Here is a 23,998-nt window from a genome sequence, read left to right as displayed (position 1 = left end):
AATAAAATACTGTAATGTACATTACAAGCTTTAGCTTAGTTTAGGTCTGAAGACAGCCATACAAACCAACTTGTTACAGTGTGTGTCGTACTGAGCACTTACAAGGAGACCTTCCGCTTCAGCAACCACTAAAGCAATGCTGCTGCACTCATGTTTCTGTTTATTGACACACAGCACAAGCACTCAACTTCTTTGATGTATTACTCTGGCCACTGTACTGTGTGTAACTCAGTTTTAGGGAGTTACCGATCTTTTTATAGTCTCAGCAATCTTTGTGGAAAGCAACAATTCAAATTTTTAAATCCCCAGAGAGTCTTTACCATGAGGTGGCATGTTTAACATTCAGTGGTCAGTATGAGAGAATTGAACTAAAAAACTCAAAGCTCTAACACAAGATACACAAAATTGTATGATACCTGTCAAGCAGACAAAAACAATAAAATTATGAATAGGACATGTGTTTGGATACAGGACGTACAGCTGTTATCGTACAGCTGTTATCGTACTGCTATCGGATACACGACATACAGCTGTTACAGCTGTCTTAGGGTGTACTCACTTTTGTTGCCAGCTATTTTGACAATAATGGCTGTATATTGAGTTGTTTTTAGAGGACACTAAATCAATACTGCAATACAAGCTCCACATGGACTACTCTAAAATATATCTAAGAATCATTTCTATGTTGTGTTGTGTTGTATTGTGTGTTGTTGATTTGGGCTCAATCAACCACAAGGGCATTAGTAAAGTCAAATACTAATGTAGGGTGAAGAGGCGTAAGATGCAGTCAGCATTCAAAGTCATCACAAAGGTCTTCAGTAGAAATGAGGTCAGATATTAATAATAATAAAGATGTACAACACCCATACAAACCATGTCCTCATGAAGCTTGGTGGTAACTAATATATTTATTGGGACACCTGACACTTCAAGCTATATATGGTTATCTTCCAATATATATACACTGTACTACGCATACTATGGCCCATGTTTTTTAAAGGGTTAATTGGACGTTAATTTTTAGCAGAAATAAATGTTTTTCATAAGCAATTACAATTATGACTCAAACCACTGAGCCCATGCTGGGTGTAAGAAAGGTGACTAGGTGCGCTAATAAGGCAGTGAACAGTGAAATGCTTATTGCTCTGCTCTTGGCCTTCCAGCCTAATGATTCCTCCATGGACGAGTAATCTGATCATGGGTATGCACGTATAAGACTCTTTTCGGGAGAAGCACTGCTAATCACATTGCTAATGCCGCTGACGTAATCTGTAAATGCGACTAGAACATTGCATGACTAAGAGTTGGAAATTTCATTGTGAGTTGTCAGTAGAGTAAGAATGTATTTGTGTGGTATCCTGGAAAACTTTTGAACAAATTTTTACATTTTATTTACATTGATAAAATTTTTATCATTTTGTTTATTAAATTTGCTTGATATTTTAATGTAATTTTGGTGTAAAATTTTTCATGTCAGGGTATCTTAATGGCTGATCCAGAATGCACTATGATGTGACCTTTTTCCAAGCCATCATGTGTTTTTTCAAGCCATCATCTCGGTAGGCTAAAATCATGCTTCATCCATAACAGAGATGACAAAAGTACACACATCCTTCACTCAAGTAGAAGTACAGATACTCATGTTTAAAAAATGTTAAAGTAGTGACTACACTTTTTCACTCAAGTAAAAGTAAAGAGGTTTGTTCTCTGACATGTACTTAAGTAAAAAGCAGCCATTACTACTACCTGTTTTTTTTTATCACACTAGTAACTGGACCTCACATTATATTGATATATTAATACAATGGAATTAAAAATGTTGTTCTCTAATGAATGAATGTATCGGCTAAACAACCACCATATAGAACACAAGCAGAGAAAAGATGATGATCAGGTGATCAGGAATGTCTCTGTTCTCAGTCATGTTAACATCGGTGACTCCCTCTGTCTCATCCATGTTAACCCCATACTTCTTGTTGCCTTCTACTTTGCTCGTTTCAGCTTCGTAGGCTAGCCTATGTCTGTGGTGTGTAAGAGTCAGGAAATGATACACCTGTGGAAGGTTGAAAAAGCCACACAATGACAACGATAGGTTGATGGGCTGAAAACAACACGCAATTAAAAGAAAAAATATTGATCACATCACCAAATAGATTAAAATTAAAGTAACAAGCCTAGTTTGAAAATGTAAGAAGTAGTAATTATAAATATTTGTAGAAAAAATTTATGAGTGAAAGTAAAAAGTTATATAAATAATGCACACTATAGTAGAATTATAAACTACTGATACCAGAAAAATCTACTTAAGTACAGTAATGAAGTATTTGTACTTCATTACTTCCCACCTCTGATCCATAGCCTATATTTTCATGAAGATGTTGCTTCTTTGGTTTTACCAGACAAAACAAAGTAAAATAAACAGTTTGGTTTGATAGTTGTGCTGACGTTGTATGTGATAAAAGGGTCTGAAAACATCCTCAAAGTGCCAAAAAGTTCCATTACGTTGAATACTTTCTTGGAGCTTTGGCTTTCTAAAGCAGCTTGGGTATTTTGAAGTTTGGTCAGTTTAAGCAAGATGGGAAGGGTGTGATTACACCTTAAGTATCTGGCAACCGTCATCTAAACAAAAACAAGTGCCGGTGCACCCAGGTTTTACCTGACCCAAGTGTGCACATAACAGTCACATAAGAGTGCATTAAATCATCCTTCCTGGCAGCTCCTAAAGAGCAACACAGAGGTGCGTCACACTGAAGGAGAAGGAGGTGATGACAAATGCATAGTGCAGAAAAATACTGTGCCCCAATATTTTTTTTTTTTTTACACTGCCATTTCCCCTGAGAAAGGTTTTCTTCATGTTTGCCACCGAGCCACATTTCAGCACTTAGAGAAGCCGCCTACGAGGGTCTGAATCACTGCGAGCACACCATCAACCACCAAACCACACAAAACTTCATCACCTGCACTCTCTTCTGTTTGGATATCATACTAATTAACTAAAATAATTTATAAATCACTGTCATCTGTAGAGTGGATTTACTCGCGTTAATTCTTGAAGCCATGCATTACTGCTGATTTTTTAGATAATGGAGATTGAATTGTGGGTAATTAGAGATCAAACAACTGAAAATGTTGTTTTTTTGCATTAAAAAGTTCGAAGTTATAAAGGATACATGGAAGGCAATCAGTGCCATCCTGTGTAGATGGAGGAGTTGTACATTCTTCTTCTTCTTCTTTCGGCTTCTTCTGTCTCCATAACCCCCTGTCCTCTACGTCTGCCTCTTTCAAACCAACTACCTTCATGTCTTTCCTCACCACATCCATGAACCTCCTTTTTGGCTTTCATCTTTTCCTCCTTCCTGGTGGCTCCATCATCAGCATTCTCCCACCGATATACCCCATGTCGCTCCACTGCACATGTCCAAACCATCTCAATTGGGCCTCTCTCACTTTGTCCCCAAAACGTCCTACATGCACTGTCCATCTAATAAACTCATTTCTAATTTCTAATCTGTCCATTCTTGATGCATCCAATGAAACTCTCAACATCTTCAGCTCTGCCACCTCCAGCTCCACCTCCTGTCTTTTGGTCAAAGGAGCTGTACATTATTATAAACCATAATTTATATTACACATAATAAATATAAATAAATAATAAGTTCCAGGTCTGCCAGCTAGATGAATCCAAACATGTATTGATGAGAGTCGATGAGACTTTTTCCTGAAGCAGCATCAGAATTAGTACTGGGGTTGAATATTAATGTGGTGGTTTGAATGTTGTTGTACATTACTGTTGTTACAACCACAAGATCTCTCAGGTCGTTTTGTATACTTTTTTTGTTGATTATATATAGTCTGTGCTGGATAGTCATTTTAGATTCCATTTCAGATTTTACTACACTCCAGTCTAGTGAGACCACGACCACCTCTCCAAGATGACCATAATGAGGCAGTAAAAAGCAGAGTAGAGGCCAGGATTGGAAGCTCACATTGCAGATGCCTGAATTTCATTTTGTGATTATATACTGCTTTTCCAAACTTGTGTTATAGCCTGATTTTGACTTGAGTTTGCTCTGTCCCTTTGCTAGATGTTGATGTAAATATTTGTATATTTTTATTGTTGTATCTCTGGTAGTAGAGGTGTGGCTGCCATTTCTGTTTGGTGTGGGTTTCTTACCTGATTTGGTGAATGGGCTCCAGTCAATTCCATTAGTATTTCTTTTGTACGAAAACCAATGAAAACTGTAATGTGCAGAAAAAAACCCCACAAAATAGCAAGGTTAATTTTGATGCTTCTGGTTGAGAAGATGTATGCCGGCTGTGCAGATGTGGCTGCAGTGAAAGGAGACTTGTTGAATTGTGTTTATTGATTATCTTGCTTTAGTATTGCCATTCATTCTCTTTGCATGAGATACCTGTGATGCAGCACTCTGTTATACGGCGTTTCTCTATAATATTGATGGTTTCTATAGTCGTGGCGTCATAATGATGAATTGATTCAGGTAGGACACCACTGACGCCTAGTTGTGAAATGCATAGCCAGCCACTTCAATAGAGATTAGAACAAACCCCACAGCGATTAAAATTTCCGTAATCCATATATAATCAAATCATTCATCAGTAATTGCCTAGGACTAACCAATCCCACTGAGAATGGTTCAATAAAAAAGCTGTGTGTGAATGTTTTTTTTCTATGATTAACTGTATTAAAAATACACAGGAAAATGTAAAAAAGAAAAAAATATATATTTTTGTTTATACAATGTACAAAAATTCTCCCAGCTGTCCTGGATACGTTTTTGAACTTTCTTTTTTTTTTTTTGACTATTTGAAAATTCTCTGGCAAATCTGTGGTTTAGATTTTATGACAAATATGTGGTAAATTGTGGTAGGCAGAAGCCTGTCCTCTCATAAATCCTGCTGCTTGTTTCCTTCAGAAGGATTTACTAAATGAATCGGATCCAGACTTGGTTTCGAGTTGCCAAGGAGTTGCCTCATGTGAGATGAGTTGGTGGTGGTTTGATAGATGAGTATGACTGTGCTGGGGAATTTGGTCTGAAGTTCATACATATGATAATCTACCAGCCTTGGGCAGATTCTGTGTTAGTCTGGCTGAGGGGGCATGCACAAACCATCTCTGATTGAATAGGATGGTTTGGTCAGTGTCTGTCCACCAGCTGTTCTTGGAAACAGACACTTCCTGCATCTGATTTTGATCACATGATGTGCTTTTAAATCTGCTAAATAAACAAGAGAGCTGGGAGAAGAGGTAATGGAGGTAATGTATCTGCAAAATGTGTATGCAAGCTCCTCTCTAGGCACTAGCAAAGTTACAAAATATGTCCTAATAAAAATAGATTATTCATATGAATAAACAGATCATGTTTTTTTAAAAGATACAAATGCATATATGGATAAAAAGTGCATTTTCTTGTTTCTTGGCAGAAATGTTGACTGGTTGAGACTAGCATTGAACTAGCATTCGCATCGCGAATAGGATCCCATGGTACACAGCGAGTAGCACGAGAAGAAGGTAATCGCTTTCATGCAGGCACAAGCAGGAGGTTAGATATGAAGCTTATGGGATTAACATGGACACTCTGCACCATGCAATTTTTTTACAGCATCCTTTGCAAGTGCCTGGTCAAGGTTGGGCAATATATTAATAGCCAGAGTGTGTAGAATTTATATATATATATAAATTCTACACACTCTGGCTATTAATATATTGCCCTTTTTAACAGGTGTGTATGAATCCCTCAGTTGAACCTTAAAAACATGTAGAAACTGTTAGAAATTAGTCCTTTGTGTAAATTAGTTTCTTATTGTATCTTGTGGACTAAACATCTGTTATGAGAAATAGTTTTTTCTCAGGACATATTTTACTGTTTTTATTTTAATTTTTATTTAATCGTGAACATTTTGCTGATTTCTTAAGGCATGTGTAAATTTGTGACCTCAGCTGTTAACCAAACAGTCCTGTGAATTTTCAAGTTAGCAGAAATTATGAACTTGAGTGATGTAGCTAAGGTGGAGGAAGTGTCAGAAATTGCTTTACAACATTTCCTGAGCCGACAACATAGGAGCATAAATTTTTAGCTACATTGAAATCTTCCCGTTTAGGCCACACCCACTTTTTTGAACAAATTTGACTTACAGATATAGATACTGATATATAGAGTACTAACCAAATACGAATGGAAATAGTGACATAGTGTTACACCACTACTGCGCATGCTTTTTCTTATAATGGTCTTATTGTTGAATAGATTTTTTTCCATTTTTTACTGAAAAAAGCAATAGAATTTCCCTGTTGAAAGTCGGTCAGAATGTGTGAAAGAGAGGGGGAGGAAAAAGACAGATGTGGCTCTAATGGCTGCATGTGGTTGTGTGATGTTTTATCAGAGTACCTAGCTCATGGCTACAGTACAGCAATCATTTTCGTCTCATCTCTGGAGTCAATGGGTACACCACTTTGCCTGCTAATGTAATCCAGAGCAGGGACACTACTGTCAATTACACTCAGTTAAAGGTAATGCTCCCACTTCACTGTCTGAACCGAGGAGAAAAATTTGCGCACATCAGGTTGGTGGGGAGACACACACACACACACACACAGAGAAAATTAGGAAGAGAATAAATATATATATATATATATATATATATATATATATATATATATATATATATATATATATATATATATATATATATATATATATAAATAAGTGACAGAGACAGAGGAAGAAGTGGCATGAGTATTACACGCTTGCCTTGTATGGATAAGAAAAGCCGTCAGTGTTTGTAGTCTGGGATAATTAAAGTCCTGCAACCAGCACCACAGAATCAAACGCAGTGACTGAAACAGTCTTCAACCCCAGGATACATCAGAGATGCCAACAGAATGACTTTCATAACAATCCATGGGCACCTTAAAGAGAGATCACAAATTAAAGTCAAAGCTGTGTTACAAAACAGGGGTCATGCTTGCAGTAGGAAGATGAATGGAAAAAAAAAATCCATTGTCTATATACACTGAACTGGGTGATTGCACGATGTACACTACATACAGTCCATATATGGAAATGAAACTACATGAAAATTCACATATACACTCATCATTTACACAAAGGTAAAATGGTCATCATTGAATGAAACTGCTTTTCTTCTTCTTTATCAAAAATCTTTCCTTGAATCCTTGAAATCCAAGGTAAAGGCTATCTCATGCTTAGTTACATAAATTTTTGCTCAATTACTGATTAATTGTTGTCATGTAAACAATGTGAAAGAGATGCAAATGCAGGTTAAGAGAGATATTTAATGAACACCAAGGCAGTTTTATTTGATTTATAAACGGACTAGATTAGAGCCAACCATATTAAAATCAAGGAGAGAAACTGTTTGGCTATTGTGGCTTTGCAATAGTCAGTGAAGTAAGTGTTTCCTCATTTAGTTTTCCCTGAATATAATGTGTGTGTGTGTGTGTGTGTGTGTGTGTGTGTGTGTGTGTGTGTGTGTGTGTGTGTGTGTGTGTGTGTGTGTGTACGTTTGTGTGAGCATCCTGAGGTTGCGCCAGCTCCAGTCACGTCCCACCTCATGAAGATTATGGACCTTTAAAGAAGTAGATGCCGAACCTGCAAACATCCCGAACCATCTAGAGACGTACCAGCGCCATTTTGTTCCCACTTCATGTGAAGTTTGGATATTCGACCTCCTTGAGTGTTTAAAGGCTCTGGCATGGAGAAGCTGGTGTTGGATCTATGATGATAGCAAATGTTGAGCTATTTTATGAGTTGCTCAGTAGCTCCTGGTTCCATAACCTCAAATGATTGTATAAGACTGTAGAAAGGACATTACTCATAATCTTACATTCCAGTGCTCATGCTAGTTCTCATTCTCCAGTGTTCTGTTTTGTTTAAAGACTATAATCACACTTTTGATATCACCCAAATGAGGATGGGTTCCCTTTTGAGTCTGGTTCCTCTAAAGGTTTCTTCCTCATAACATCTAAGTATGTTTTTTCTTGCCACAGTCACCATGGCTGCTCATCAGGGATAAATGCACACCGTTCACCTTAACTGTTAAATTCTGTAAAGCTGCTTTGAGACAATGTCCGTTGTGAAAAGCGCTATAGAAATAAACTTGACTTGACTTGTATTTTGGCACACCAATATTTAATCAGAAAAAGAGGGGCATCAGGGCAGGAAAGTGTGTGTTTTAGAAGTTGGAATTCAGACTGGCTCTTGTTTGAAGGCTGCAGTGTCTGATGGGGATTTGAGTTCAAGTCTAGCAGTGACCTAACAATTGTAAAGAATATTAAATGAATCTAAATAAATAATATATACACTATATAATAAACTACTTTTTACATGAATTCTTTATTATAGAGGTTTAAAAATGTTTGACAACTTTTACTTAAACTTTTCACCTGAACACATCACCTGAACTTACTGTACAGTTATCTCATTCATACAACTAAGCAGTTGAGAGTTGAGGGTCTGCTCAACTTCCAAACGGCGACAGCATACTGTAGTGGTGGTGGGATTTGAACTCACAACCTTCTGATCAGCAGTTCACTATCTTAACCAATGAGCTACCCCTTCCCCAACAACTGTTTCATTTCAATCTTGTGCAACTGTTACGCAACAACCTTTTCATTTATTTAAGAGCAAAATGCAGCAATTGAAACAAAAGAAAGAAAGAAAAAAGTTGGAGATTGTTGGATGGTTAAATGCATTGATTGATTTAGATATGATGATGGAAAGTATTGTACATATTAATACTAAATAACACCTCAGTTGATGACTAAGTCGACTGAATTGTACTAAAACAATGACTTAACGTTACATCTGGGTACAGAACATGATAGATGTCAAATATTTCAATAAATGAATGTGATCAATCAGTGTTACATATATAATATGCACCTGAATAAAGGTACACTGCTGCTGATTGACAAAGCCATAGAAGTGAATCTCGTTTATCAGCACACATGAAAAGAGGTTCAAATGACGGTTGAGGGTTGACTCTCGCTGCTCCGTGCTCCTGGGTTTCTTTCTATTCAAAATACGTATAAACAGTTTTAGCGTCCTTTTCAGCTGAAGTGCGCATGCAGAGAAAGAGAAACTGAGAGGAGGGAGAATTAGCAGTGTGAAAAACAGGCTTATTGTCAGAGTAATTACAAAAGTTACACCCCCAAGCGTGAATAGAAAGAAAGAAAGAAAGAAAGAAAGAAAGAAAGAAAGAAAGAAAGAAAGAAAGAAAGAAAGAAAGAAAGAAAGAAAGAAAGAAAGAAAGAAAGAAAGAGAAATTAAAAAGAAAGACAATTTTCCAATTTTCAATTCATGGCATCAGCTGGAGACTTGCTCTCCTTTTTGTAAAACTGTCTCATTAATAAGACCGATATACATTTCAGCCCTAATTTATGCACAACAGTCTGCTACATAGATATGCACATCGCATATTCATGAATAATAAGGCAGTTTAGATATATGCTGTGTTTCTTACCACAATGTGAAAAACACCTCCTTGTAGATAAACAGTTTGTGGTAACACTTTTCAATGAAGCCCATATTCATAAATCATTAGAACTGTGCTACACTTTTTGTAAGTAGGGAATGAGTCAGTGTAAGCAATGTTTACACACATTGTTCTTACTTGAATAATTCCTAATAAAGCTCAAGTAAGGTAACAGTAATTCTGCTTTGCACCAGGCCCCAGCACACCACCCTAACCTGAAACCTTGCCAAAACAGCATGTTTTTTTATACCTCTTGTACCACAGCAATCTGTCAACCCTTACATTTTTTACCTTTGGTAAAAAAGTGTTTTATCATAAACTCAAATGTCATAAAAATGTTTCATTTTGCGGGACTGCACAACATGATCCTGTTAATATGCTATAACAACTAAAAATGTTTCTTTCCTTACCGATGATCTGTAGCCCATTGTGCAGATTCCTGCTCTTGGCTGAGATGCGTTTCTACGTTCGTGATGATTGTAAAGAGTAATAAAAAAAAACTAATTTAGAAATTATATTTTTAAAAAGTAATATATTGATTGTTTACTATACTGAAATTATAATGTAGTAAGTCAGATTCACCTCAAGAAATTATTATTTATAAAATAATTTATATAAATAAGTGATTATATTATATATACATATATGTATTATATACATAGTTTATGAAGCACGTTGGTACACTCTATTCACATTCTTATATTCTAGAAGATTCTTACCAAAACCTATAAACCTATTAATCTAAATAATTTTACACATTGCACTGCTGTAACATGATTGACTTTTGGATAACTGCCCTGTACAAATTATTGTATTGAGTGAGTTATTGTACACAATAAACAATAGTATGTTTTATACCATATTGTGCTATATTAGCAGCATGACACGGTGTTGTAGTTGGTTACTATTTGGGGTGAAATATATAATTACGAGTGTGTGTTACAAAAAAAAGTGCTACTGGGTTTCATTATTAAGCAGCATCTCGTGTGTGTTAAAACATTGCACTGGTGGACGGCTGTATTACAGACTGCTAATAAAGCGTCTTTTGGTAAAGTGAATGTCAGAGCGTGATTGTAGTGGGGGAGGTGTTGCCTATGGGACCTCAATCTAAAAGATGTCTTATTATAGAAGATGTGAATCATTTCGGAAAAAAAAAAAAAGAAAACGCAAACCTTGGGCTGCGATCACTAAAATCATCCTCCGTCTAAAGAGAGATTCCAAAAACAGCTTTGTTTTGCTCGTCCTCAGTTTGCTTGAAGCAGTTGACCCCGGTGCCTGTAAAAGCATATTCAGCTGAATCAGAATATGAAGCGGAACACAAGGCAGAACACGAGGATCCTCCTACAAGCGTCGAGAAAGCACAGCAGCTCATCTGCATTTATCGAGATACAAAACATTTCAGCATATGGCTGTTTTCTGAGCGCCTACACGGATCCAGAAGATTCATGGGTGCCAGACATGCTTTAGGGTGTACAACTGTTCTGCCTTGTTGATGAGATGGACCAATGGAGAATAGTCAGACTGGTTCAAGCTGACAAAAGAGCTATGCTCAGTCAAATAACCATGTACTCTTGAGCAGAAAGGTGAGGGTGGGCTACAACAGCAGAAGACCACATCAGGTTCCACTCCTCTCAGGCAAGCCAAAAAATCTGATGCTACACTGAGTACAGGAAAAAGGTTTTGGGCATCTGACATTTCCAGCCATGTGGTTCTTCTCCAAACTGTTAGCAAATAGCTGAAGGCACACAATTGTATTTTATCTTTGGATGGAGTAGAATTAAATGTTTCATTAACTTGAACTAGGAGAACCAGTAGACACTTTGCTGCCAAAGCAAGCTCCATGAAGATTTATAGATTATATAATAGTTGGACTGGAAGATCCTGAGTGGTCTGCTATGGAGCTTACCTTTGGGATAAATTGTAACGCTGACTGCACCCCAGTCCTCTTCACCCTACATCAGTACTTGACATTATTATTAAGAACATTTCAAAATCTAGTGAAACTCTTCCCAGTAGAGTGAAGGTTATGCAGCAAAATGTGGACTAAATGTGGAATGTTCAAAAAGTGCATACCAGTCTTATGGTCAGGTGTTTTTTTGGTAATGCTGAGTTATTAGTCGACACCGCAGCTCATCAAAACTGACTCATGTACTGATTTAGGGTTTTTGCTCTAACTTTTACCAGACATCACTGTTTGAAGAGCAGGAGCATGCAAAACCTCCCTTGAGGTTAAAAAACCTTCCTATTTCCATTTGTTGTTGAATCAACAATATTTTTCTTGAGTGAGAAAAGAAAATTGAAAGCGATCATGTTCAGTCATAGATCTATTTATTGTTGAAGTTATCATAAAGACAGATGGGCTATGAAAGACAATTCTCACTGGAACACTTGTTGTCACTGAGGTTGCAAAAATAAATTATTTTAAAGCACTATGGTAATGATAGAGTTTCACCCACACAATTATCTCACGTCTCTCTCTCTCTCTCTCTCTCTCTCTCTCTCTCTCTCTCTCTCTCTCTCTCTCTCTCTCTCTCTTTCTCTCAATTATCAATCCCATTTCATTCTCATACATTATATGCAGTTTCCTTCAGTATAAAATATGTCAATAAAATCTTTAAAAAAATTTGTTTTGTTTTAGAGTTTGTTCAATTGTTTTTCTCAATTATTTTGATTTCATTAACTTGTTTCCAGGGGTGGACAAAACATGGTAGCTCAATGATTAAAGCATTTGACATTGGATCAGACAGTCATGAGTTCACGTCCCAGCAAGACCAAGCTACCATTGCAGGGATTTTGAGCAAGACTCTTTATACTCATCAAAACGGAAATGGTTTTTTGATGAGCGAGATCAACTGAGAACAGTCAGGCTGCTTCAAGCTGACAGAAGGGCTATGGTAACGCAAATAATCATTTGCTTTTCACAAACAAGGTGAGCTGAAAACATCTTCGAAATGTATAAACCATGAGATGGATAGGATACAACAGCAGAAGTCTGCGTTAAATCTGTTCCTATCAGCTGAAAACAGAATAAAGATAGAAAGATGGTTTATACTTGTCTCATGTATTTTACAGCACAGTGAAATTCTTTCTTCATATATTCCAGCAATGTTAGGAAGCTGGGGTCAGCCATGATACAGCACCTCTGGAGCACAGAGGGTTAAGGGCCTTGCTTGAGGACCCCAAGAGTGACAGCTTGGCAATACTGAAACTTGAACCACTGCCCTTCTGTACAGTATCCCAGAGCTTTAAACACTGAGCTCCCACTTCCATAAGACAGGTACAGGACAGGTTTTTACCCATATTAGACAGCTGAAGGCTGGAAAATGCCCTCTGGTCTTTTACACTCTGGTCCAGTTTTGTTTATGCTGGCAACAGCAACCATGCTACATGTTATGGCAGGAACTTGATGTCATACATGCAGATCAACTTGATATCCAGTTAATAATTTCAGGTAATGTTTAATGTTAACATTGTTCCCCATATATTGTATTATCCTGCTGCAAATTGATGTTTATAAAATTGAACAGGTGTACAGATTTCCTCAACACAATGTTCTCTGAGTGTATATGGTGAATATCAGAGGTTCAAGCTTTTAGAATGATCTTATAGGCAAAATCCCACTGAAAGTTAACATGTTATGGAAAACAACCCAAGGTCTTGTCAGATAATCCAATATTAACTAAAGCCATGTAATAAAATATTATGATCGAGCATAAGAAAAAAGAAGCACAGGCTTTCTTACAATCAATACTTAGTCGCAGTGCTGTGACTTCTCCCAAAAAAAATGCAGTGGACTGGAACCAACTCTGCTTTTATGCCTATTATAAACTGATTTAAGTGTTAAAAATTCTTAGATATTGCCGACAGCAGACCGCATCCAATTTCAAGCAATTGTAGTGCTAAAGCAAATTTCTGGTCTAAGTATTCTGCTCCAAGGGCAAGTTTAAAATACATATTTGAGGATCTGCAATATCTGCAATGAGTTTGAGTAAGAATCGATCAATGTCCTTTAGCCCAGAGGACTTATTCAGTCTCCTGAATGCTTTAAAGACCTCATCTCTCAGGAGTGGCACAAAATAAACCGTGTCTCCAGTCTACTTTATATATGACTCTTTAGCAATGAGTAAAGCACTAAGACGACTAAACGCAACTAGGAAATCTATTAAACAAACAAGACAAAGAAGGAAAGTGATCTGGAAATAATTGCAAGAGACCTGCTGTACAGGTTACCTATAAAAACAAGAATTTTCTAGATCAGTACAACCCCATGTTACCTGATGGGGAATAATTATTACTATGATTAGGTTTTTTAACATAAATAAAAAAAAAAAACTGATTTGAAATATATAAGCACATGGCTGCTAGAATTGAATATATACAATCAATTCATTGGTTTGGACATTTAAAAGTCTTTAAAAGAATATTTAAAGTCTAAGAGTTTTACTCTCAGACTATACACACTTCTAGGTCCACAGTCATAGAGTATATATTACAACACCATCGTTTCTAATCTCTTTCACAAACTGCTTCAGCCTGAATGATCTACTTATGAATTCAAAATGTATTTATGCCATCAAATAAGAGTTAATAAATGAATCAAACTGTTTTAAGACAGGAACTATGCTTCCAACAAGTTACTCACCGTTACATATTACATCCCATGAATTGCTGAACCTGTTTCACGTTCATGATCATAAGCACTTGTATTTACGCATTTACTGCGTATTTTTGCTAACATGCATTTTCAACATTCATTGCTGATCAGGTCCACAGTTGGAATAAGGTTTTTGTGTTCATGTCCTTGGTGATTTTGTGTTTCGTTTGCATGTCACCTTAAATAAATGATCTGCACTTGCATCCACTCCCACCACATTACCAGACAAATACCTGACTGGCTGGAAGGTGTCCATTGAATGAGGTGAATGCAGACGTAGTCCCTATAATGCATTGCTTCATAAGCAGTTGTAACTTTAGAAACATACAGTCACAGTTGCATACAAAGTGATACAGCTATTTTAATTTTAGGCTTTACAGGCTTTGCCTTGTGTGAAGGCTTTAGAGACCTTCAGGCTTGTAATGTTATATTAGGTTTGTAACATTGAGATTTGGTTATTATCTTGCTTAGATTAATGAAAGATTTGTGAGTGTCATTAATGTATGGAATATGGCAATTTCGACAGATTAGTTGAGACACAAGATGAATTTGATGAACTGAAAAAAAAATGATAAATTGAGAAATGTAATGAAAAGTGTCACAATTAATTGTTGTCCATTGAAATGGTAAAACACACACCTAGCTGTGGATTAGCGATTACATAGACAAGTAAACAGCCTGTAGTCTACCTTAACTTGCTAATATCGCTGGAACTATAATGCTAGTCTAAATTGAGGTTTGCAAAATGCTAATCACCTCATCATACCGTTTGTTCTTGCATAAATCCATTTCATTCATAGCTAAAGACAGTTACAGTATGCCAAATATGTAAAAAAAAAAATGAGTCTGTATTACCTTTCAACAAGAAGCTGTAAAAACCATTTGCAATAGAAAGAGATAACACAATAGTACAATAATAAAGACAGTGGAAGCTCAAGATTTTGCTTGAGATTTTGGACTTTTGATCAGAAGGATATGAGGTCAGGTTCCAGCACCACTAAACTGCCATTGCTGGGCACTTGTTTAAGGCCCCTAATCCTTAACCGCTTAGTTATATGAATAAGTTAATTGTAAGTCGCTCTGGATAGGGTGTCTGCCAAATGCTGTAAATTTCAAGTTTTTTGTACAAAAATAAATAATTAACCTCTGTACAACAATTTACAATGAACAGACCATCATAATCTCTCTGAGCTCAATTCTAGTTAAATAGACTACATTGCTCCACCACAATTTAAGAATCTTTCCATGTTGAAGATGATGGAAATCATCCGTTTTAATTACTTTTGCTTTTACTCCTTTTAAGGTCGAAGGTCTAAGGTCTAAGACTAAGGCCTGGCAAATGTTTTGGTGTCATTTATTATCCTTTCAATTTGCAATGATCGTAATGAAGAAGAATTTTATAACAGCATAGCAGTAACAAAATACATGAAGCACTTTGGGTTCATCAGAAAGAACCCTGAGCAAACTCTGACCAGAAATTTTATATTGTTCTATCATTTGAAGTGTAGATAGTGTTTAGCTTTAAATATAAATTAAGGGTAGAAATGAGGAACACATGGCTGGGTGATCGAGCCGGAGGTCACTGTTGTTTACACCTTTGCTAGTGCCCAGCAGGTCAGGATAGGGTATTGTTTGAATGATAATCATGGTCTCAGACACCTTTTAGTTAGAGATGGTCCTTGACACCTTGTGTGTCCAAACTTTTGGTCTGTACTGTATTTATATTTTAATGCAATTTTACAGCATGTTGTAGGTAACCACAACTACATCAAATGTAATGCTACTTACCCTTAGTACAAGGATGTCAGTGCATGTATACAAAATAACATAAGGTATATGTTGTGTTTTCCCCTTTATTCACATGATGGAGACATCATAGAAATACTATGTATTGCAGGGTAGTGTTCCAAAGTTATTACACACTATACAGCAGAAGGTCTCTGCATATACAAAAATATGCTCCCATTTTCATTTTTCAAACAGCAAAATTCGCAGTTTTAAATAAAGACCTACTTCATCACAGGGAATTCTAAGCACTTGGCTGTGTGGCAAGACTCGCCTCAGTATTATCATTTGCAGGAGCATTCAGTCGATCTCCGTCAGTAAACAACCAGGCTCATAAGGCTTGCCGCTTTAAATTACCCTACTTAATACACCTCAATAAGGATTGTGTTGCATGGAACGGTATGTTAATGGAAGTTACGAGATAGAAAAGCTCAGCACTGTGTAATGTGTTACTATATGGTATTCTAAATACTAAACTCATGGAAATGTGATGTAAAAGACACTCCAATGAGTCTAGTTCTGTAGCTAATCTGACTATAATTGGGGGTTCAGACTGAGCATTTTCCATATTCACAGTCTGTTTTGGATTGGAGATCATATCCCATCATCTGCTGCTTTGATCACTGATACTGTGATTCTGACTAGGAGAAAGTGTTATCTCAAGACAAATGAATGAATTTTTCCACAACTTTTCTGACGAAGATCTCATATGATAAAGCCTGCTGCAAAATCCCATCTTAATCTCACCAGCTGTCAAAACCCAGTCCAAGATGGTAGTCCATTTATGCCAGCTGGAAAAATTAATTTCCAGCATCCTTGTTAATTGTCTAAATCGATCAATACATGTTTGTTATGTTCATAAAATCAATTATCTACTGCATTATGTTGTGATTTCTCCACCTGATTCCAATGTACAGCTAAAAAGCACCTGTATATTTTCACAGGTCTCATTGTCTCACATTTGTCATTCGAAATATTTATCGTTTTTTTTATGTGTTCAGCTTTTTCTGGTCTTTAGACCTAGACAATACCACTATTACACTACTATGTAGTATTAGTAATATTAATTCAGAAAACAAATTTCTTTCTAGCTGTCAGATATGACTTGTGGGTTGGTAGCTTGTCAAATCACGCTAGAAATGGCAGGACTTTGTGTTCTGACACCCTTTTTAAAAACACACACACAGTTAAGAGCAAATTCCTTAAATCACTGATTCATTCATATCTGTACCTAAATCGGAGTTGAGAAATTATCCAAATAACTAAATAACTAGCCCGGTAGATTTAGCAAGACATTTGGCAAAATCGTGATATGGCAAATGTATTAAACAATAAAACTCATCAATTAAAATATGATTCTATTTGAAGACATTTGATCTCACTAGCAATTTGAACAATGTGAGGAAGCTTTAGTTACGTACCTAGCAATAAAACATAAAGCTTAAAAATATAAAGGTGGTAGCTCAGTGGTTTAGGCTCTGTGTTACTGATCGGAAGGTAAGGGGTCCAAGCCCCAGCATTGCCAGGCTGCTACTGTTGGGCTTTTGAGAAAGGCCTTTTTCTCTCTCTGCGCCTTGGGTGTTGCATCATGGCTGACCCTGAGTTTTCCTTACTGACAAGCTGGGATAGGCAAATAAATAATTTCACTGTCCTTGTGCAAACTATAATATACAGTAGCTGTAACACACATGTAAAGAGCCTCTCTTCTTCTCTTCTGAAGGACAGCTGTGTTTAATAATCTGAGATATGATTAATATCAGTGAAGGACAGTGATGACATTTTTACAGTTTTTTTTTTTTCTTTTTCATTTTATGGAAATCTTTTCTTTTAATAAATTTTAATGTGCATATAATGTGTACATTGAAATGCACTTAATGGTACCATGAAAACTGCTACTTTGAAGCGAATACATAAATAGCGTTAAATGACAACCTGTGACGAGAACACAAGTGCAACCCCATGGTTCTTAAATAGTGTGAGTGAAGTAAGGGTCTCACTGTGTGTCTGTAACAACAGAAAACTCTCTCTTTAAAAATATATCATGTGCAAGAGAATGCAACACTGAATTGCATACATTTTTCAAATGTAGTTCTTATTAAGCAGTATTTCTACATTTTACGCTTAAGTACATTTATAAGAGAGTACTTTTGTACTTTCATTTGAATAGAAATGTAAAAGAAGTACTTTTACTTTTTACATCGTCATATTTAAGCTGACGATGGGTATTGGTTACTGTATTGCTGATTGCTGTATTTAAAAGGCAAGTTTTCATTTTAAATATTAAATAATTAGCACTGATTAGCACAAAGGATTGAAACGAGCACGAACAAAAGAATAGAAATATGCAGCAAGAAAAAGAGGAATGACTGACTGATCATCGGGGTAAATGATAATAGTTAAATGAATATCATAGCAGTATCAATTACAGTAATAATAATAATTACTATCAAGTGAAAGATGAAGCTCAGTTCCTGTCACATAAAATCAAAGGCACTGGAGCCTCCTGTCCTCAACACACTGAATAGGATTTGTAATAAATGGTGAAGTGTCACCAAAGCCACAGCTGGCAGACCTGAATCTGAGTTATCACCATGCACAACTTAGTAAAAGTCTCTCAAGGCCTTTAACTGAAGCCGCTTTCAATCTGCCAAATCTGTTGGTGAGTGTTTAGCAGGCAGGGTGGCTGAAACAGTGAGCTCTAGCCCTCCTGCTGAGCTCTGTGCACGTGATGGTGAATTTAGCCAGCCTGGACACCTGGAGGCTCAAGACCGTTTCCACGTGCTCACAGTTAGCCAGCTCCTTGAAACGTGGGGAGCGAGATTTTAATCACACAAACAGGTGCAGACACGGATCCGGTATCAAAGAAAAACAGGCGGAGCTGAAGAGGCGAAAGGGTATAAGAACAAAGAGGAGTTTTTTTTGGCAAATGTCGTCAGTCCTGCTGAGACAATTACCCCAAAAGATCCCACTTTCTGTCAAACAAATGAATGTTTTCTCTTTACTAATTGTGGGTTCCTGCCTTGCTAAAACGGAAAATGCCCCCGTGGATGACTGTGCAGAACAAGCTGCTATTTTGTGCGATGTGGTAGTCCGATATAACAAAACAATTACAGGGTTTGAGGATATTATTAAAAGCAATATGTTGCAGACAAATTGGTTGTATAGAAAACTTGTTCATGCTTAATTTAATGGTTAAAAAGCTTGTTTATAAAATGTTTGATTAACTCATGAATATTAAGTGTATAGTGATGTTCTTAGCTAATGTGGTCTTCTGCTGTGAAAGCTTATATGCAATATATATAAAATGCCATATATTTTCTAAAATGCTTTTAAGTTGTACACATTACCACCATAGCCTTCATATCATACAGTCTGGCCATTGTCCTCTAACTTTTCACCAAGATAGTTCAGCTTGCAGAACTGCTGCTTAGTGGGTGCTTTTCGTGTTTTTTGAGATGCTTTTCTCCTCAGTATGGTTGTCACAAATGGTTGTTCTTGTTACCACCATAGGCATCCTGTCAACTAAAACCAGTCTGACCATTCGTCTCTGATCTCTCATCAGCAAGATGTTTCCAGCCATAGAAATGCTGCCTGCTGGAGGGATTTTTTTTGTCTTTTGCACCATTCTGTAAAAACTGTCTCCAAGAGCTAAGACAGTCAAAGTAACTGGGATGACTTTTTCTCTCTCTCAATTCTAATGTGTCAATGTCATTATTATCTGAACCTCTTGACCTGTATTTGCATGATTTTATGCATTCTGCTGCTGCCACATGGATGGATGACTCATTGGATAATTGCATGATTGTGCAAGCGAACAGGTAATAATATGAAACATAAAGCAGTGGAACTTGTTTGAAAAAAAAGAGCACTTTTCAGTTATGTGCTATTCAATCAATCAATGTATAATCAATTATCAATCAAACAATGTGTAATCATTATAATAATCGAGCACTGCATCTGTCGTATGCATAGATTTGTAATTTTCCTTTATAGTATAGGATTCATCGTAATAAACACAGGTCCACTGTCTCGTTTTGTTATTTTTAACTTTATTTGTGGTTATCTACAGTAACATGGCAGAAGTGGTGAGTGCAGCTTCCTTGCAGCTCCTCGGTTGGGGGCCTCCTCCTCCCTGATTCATCCCCTCTCTAATTGGACAGGTTCCCGTGCAATTTTTCATGGCTAATAACGCATGACACATAGCAGCACAGCTAAAAATCTGATTTGATGACTCCAGCTGAGTGTTCAAAAACGAGTTGCCACAGTAAGTGCAACAAATGCAAGCAGATATGAAGCTGAAATGAACTGACTGTCTTGCCAACCTAATGGTCCGGATGAAGCAAGGAAGACTTACTGCAAGAAAAAAAATTTCATAATAAGAAAATTGTGAAGAAGAAGAAGAAGTTTGTGGGATAACACACTCTACCCTGTGTGTAATTAATTATTTATTCATAATTTTCTAATTGGGCTCTAACCCTCAAGGTTACAGGTTCTTTTTATATTTTTTTCTTTAACTGCATCAAATTAGCACAAATGATGTCCAATAATAATATAAAGAAAAGTTCTGACCAGTTTGAATCATATTAATCCTGTTTGCTGTCAAATGTGTTTGCAACTATAATTATCTTTTAAGTTTCTTCCAACACAGGTCAACACTAAAGATCATTAATAATACCTTTATTAGGACAGCTCACTTTTCACAAACTCAATCAATGTCACATAAGAAAACGGTGTATTTGGGATTCATAGAACTTTCATATAAAACACTACAGCACATTATTCTCAACCTAGTACATGTACACCCTGTACTTGTTTAGTGTTTCTTGTTAATTATAATTATAGACATATTATAACTACAATTATAACACTATTATAGTTGTTATTATATTGTACTTTTTCCCTCTGACACTATTCTGCTCTCTGTTTGTCCCTTATTTGCACTAACATGTTACTTGCCTTATACCTCAATCTCCACCTTGCTTATTTGCACATTACTGTGTAATTACTATTTGATCTCTGCATTGGCACCTTATGGTCACTGCACAATTTTAACTCATTTCTCTGCCCAGTGAACATCTATATTTGCACATCGTGTCATTTTCAATGAGCTGATCTCTACTCACTTCATACTTCATACCTGAACCTTTTATACAACATAGTATTATTTGTAGACATGTGTAGGTATTTATTATATTACAGATATGGCTATTTGCGCCTCTGTATAGATGTTACTGCATTTCCCACTCTGCACAATGACAAAGTTGAATTTATTCAAATATAATAATTCATGCATTGCTTCAAATTTTGTATCTTGTGTATAAACAGCATAAGAAAAGTTTTCAGATGGTCTAATTGTGACATGTTTCTTTTCTTAAGTAAAATATCCTTTAGTGCAAATAAGGTTCTATAAAAATGCCCATGTAGACGCCTGTGCAGAACAACCTGCTATTTTGTGAGTTTATGATGGAAAAACAATTATAGGTTTTGGGGATATTATTATAATTGCATGTTAAGAGACAAGCATATCCATGCTTTACTTAATGGTTGCAGAAAATTGTACACGCCAATAAAATAGAAACAATAGCCTCGGCTGAGCACTTGAGTATTGCATAAGGAAGTTTTTTTATCTTTTTGTAGGCATGAAGCTCTTTACATAGGGACCCCTTTTTTAGAACATGTTTCTTTCTATTTCTGAATTTTGCACAGATAGAAAACATTAGGGCACATTAGGCAGAACAGCTAATGTCTGTCTTAAACACTTCTTTCATTGACTGGAACTCAAGTGTTAATTACACAGCAAAGTGTTCATGGTACAAATTTTTCACAAAAACATATTTAATGTTTGCATCTTTCTTGAGAAATGAGAAAAAAGCGAGGGTCTTGACAGCTTGCAATATGTATTTATTTAGAGTTGGTTATGTCACTTTTTACTCTGCTATTAATACAAATAATTAGATTGGTTTAATAGCATGGACCACTGGTGCTGGATCCAAGCGTTAAGTCGCAGCGCCTCATCAGCAACAGACCCGGCATATGTTACAGCAGATTGGTATCCAGGATACACTGTGTGTTTGATTGATGGCATGTTGAGCAAGAGAAACCATAGATTATTAAAACCTCCTTCTCTGGATTCTCCTGGTCTCGTTTACAGCGCTGTCTTAATACCCTGTTCCTTCTCCGGTTCTCTGAGGAATCAATTTGGCCAAATGCCACGCCACAGGAGAAGCATTAGTTAAGGCATACAAACCTGGCTCGCTCGGCTCTCCAGAACAGAACAATATGATCAATTCACTCCCTCTCTCTCCCTCTTTCTCTCTCTTTCTCTCTCTTGCTTTTTCTCTGAATTTTTCCCAGGTCAATGGTGTATTAAATATCAGAGATGAAGCCCGCTCCACTAATGGCGGCTACTGCGACTCCAACATTGAAGTCAATTACGGAAACAAAAGGGGCTCTGAAACGGTGCAATATTTGCAATTGATTTCACTTGGTTTGTACCGAGGCACTGCTTCATGCGTTGTAGGTTACAGAAAGAGCTGACACAGCCAGTCTCTGATCCAAACACAGCCTCTGCGTTTTTTTCTCTCGGTGTGTGTATAAACCTGCTCAGCAAGAAGAAACAAGAGGAACACAGAAACTTGTTTTACCAGCAGACATCCCGCATGACCGTTCAACAGCAAAACAAATTGCAAACGATTCTGAGATGCCTTTGCTTTATTTTATTATTTTTAACTTGAGGGTTTGTCAGTGTTAAAATATGCGAAGACATTTTTCAAACGCTTCCGCCTGTTGAAATGAAAGAACCGTTAATTTTCGGTTATGAGGATCGGGGAGCCGTAATGAGCAAGGACTCTGGCTTGTGCAGGCATTTGCCAGGCAGACTGGAGGCAATAATAAGCAGCTCAGATGCATGACATTGTTATAACTCCTCTCACAGCCCACTGGGTATATCAGGTCTCACTCATAGCAACAGTTCTCCCACTCAGCATTAATGCAGTGAGAGATGGTGTGAGATGGAGGATAGGGGTACAAACAAAGGTTTTATCAGCACAAATGATTGGACACTTGCATCCATAACAATGCATAAAAACTTGCATAACAATATATTTTACACCCCCTACAAAAAATATGTGATGTGTGATGTTACATCAGAATAAACACATGACGGGCCTTAATGGTATCAAAAGTATTTATTGTTTAAATAGAGTGAAACGTCCACACATATTACAATACCAGTGATTTTTTTTTCACCAATTACAATTTTTTGTTTTTAAAGCATTTTGTATTAAGGAACATGTTTTTTTTTTTCATTTATAGTCAACTTTAATATTATGGACCATCATTTACAGTTACATTATTGTTATGTACCAGTTTATTGTTACTGAACTGTATTATCGCAGCTATTTGAAGTCATTAAAAAGCATAAATCCACCCCTTCTGATTAAAAAAAACGCTCAGATTTGTTTCTCATCCACTTTTCTTGCACCACTGTGTTTTCCCATAGGAGCCCAGCAGATCGTGCAACTCGAGCTTGTGTCATCAAACTTGAATGGATGGAAAAATTTATCTGTTCACCCAAAGCACATAACTGCATTTGATACTGATTGCTCACATCTATCCAACTCTGCATTATTTCCTTTCATTCCTTGCATCCTCCCACTGAAACCCTAAGATACTCTCATACTCTTTTAAGGTAACAATTTTGTAGCCAGTGCCAAGAAATTTGGTAGAAAGGCTTAACTGTTGACCCCATTGTATTCCAATAGAATAAATCTGCTCGGCATTGTTATTATTTCCTTCTTCGTTCTATTATGGGATCCTAGTAAGTTTGGGATTTAAAACAAAGCCAATTTGGTGTTGTGAAATTTTTTATACGAAAATCCTTTCATTGATTAACCTTTTTTTCATTCATCCATCATCTGGTGACACTAATTGATTTCACATTACTGTGAACTTTTAAAGCAGAGCAACTGATTCTGCTAGAAAGATGCAAAAGAGTCACAATTTGATAAGACTCTATGTTTAATGAGGAGTACTTTCTAGAAA

The sequence above is a fragment of the Silurus aristotelis genome, assembly GCF_946808225.1.
Source record: "Silurus aristotelis genome assembly, chromosome: 22".
Classification (NCBI taxonomy): domain Eukaryota; kingdom Metazoa; phylum Chordata; class Actinopteri; order Siluriformes; family Siluridae; genus Silurus; species Silurus aristotelis.
This window is presented reverse-complemented; position numbering follows the sequence as displayed.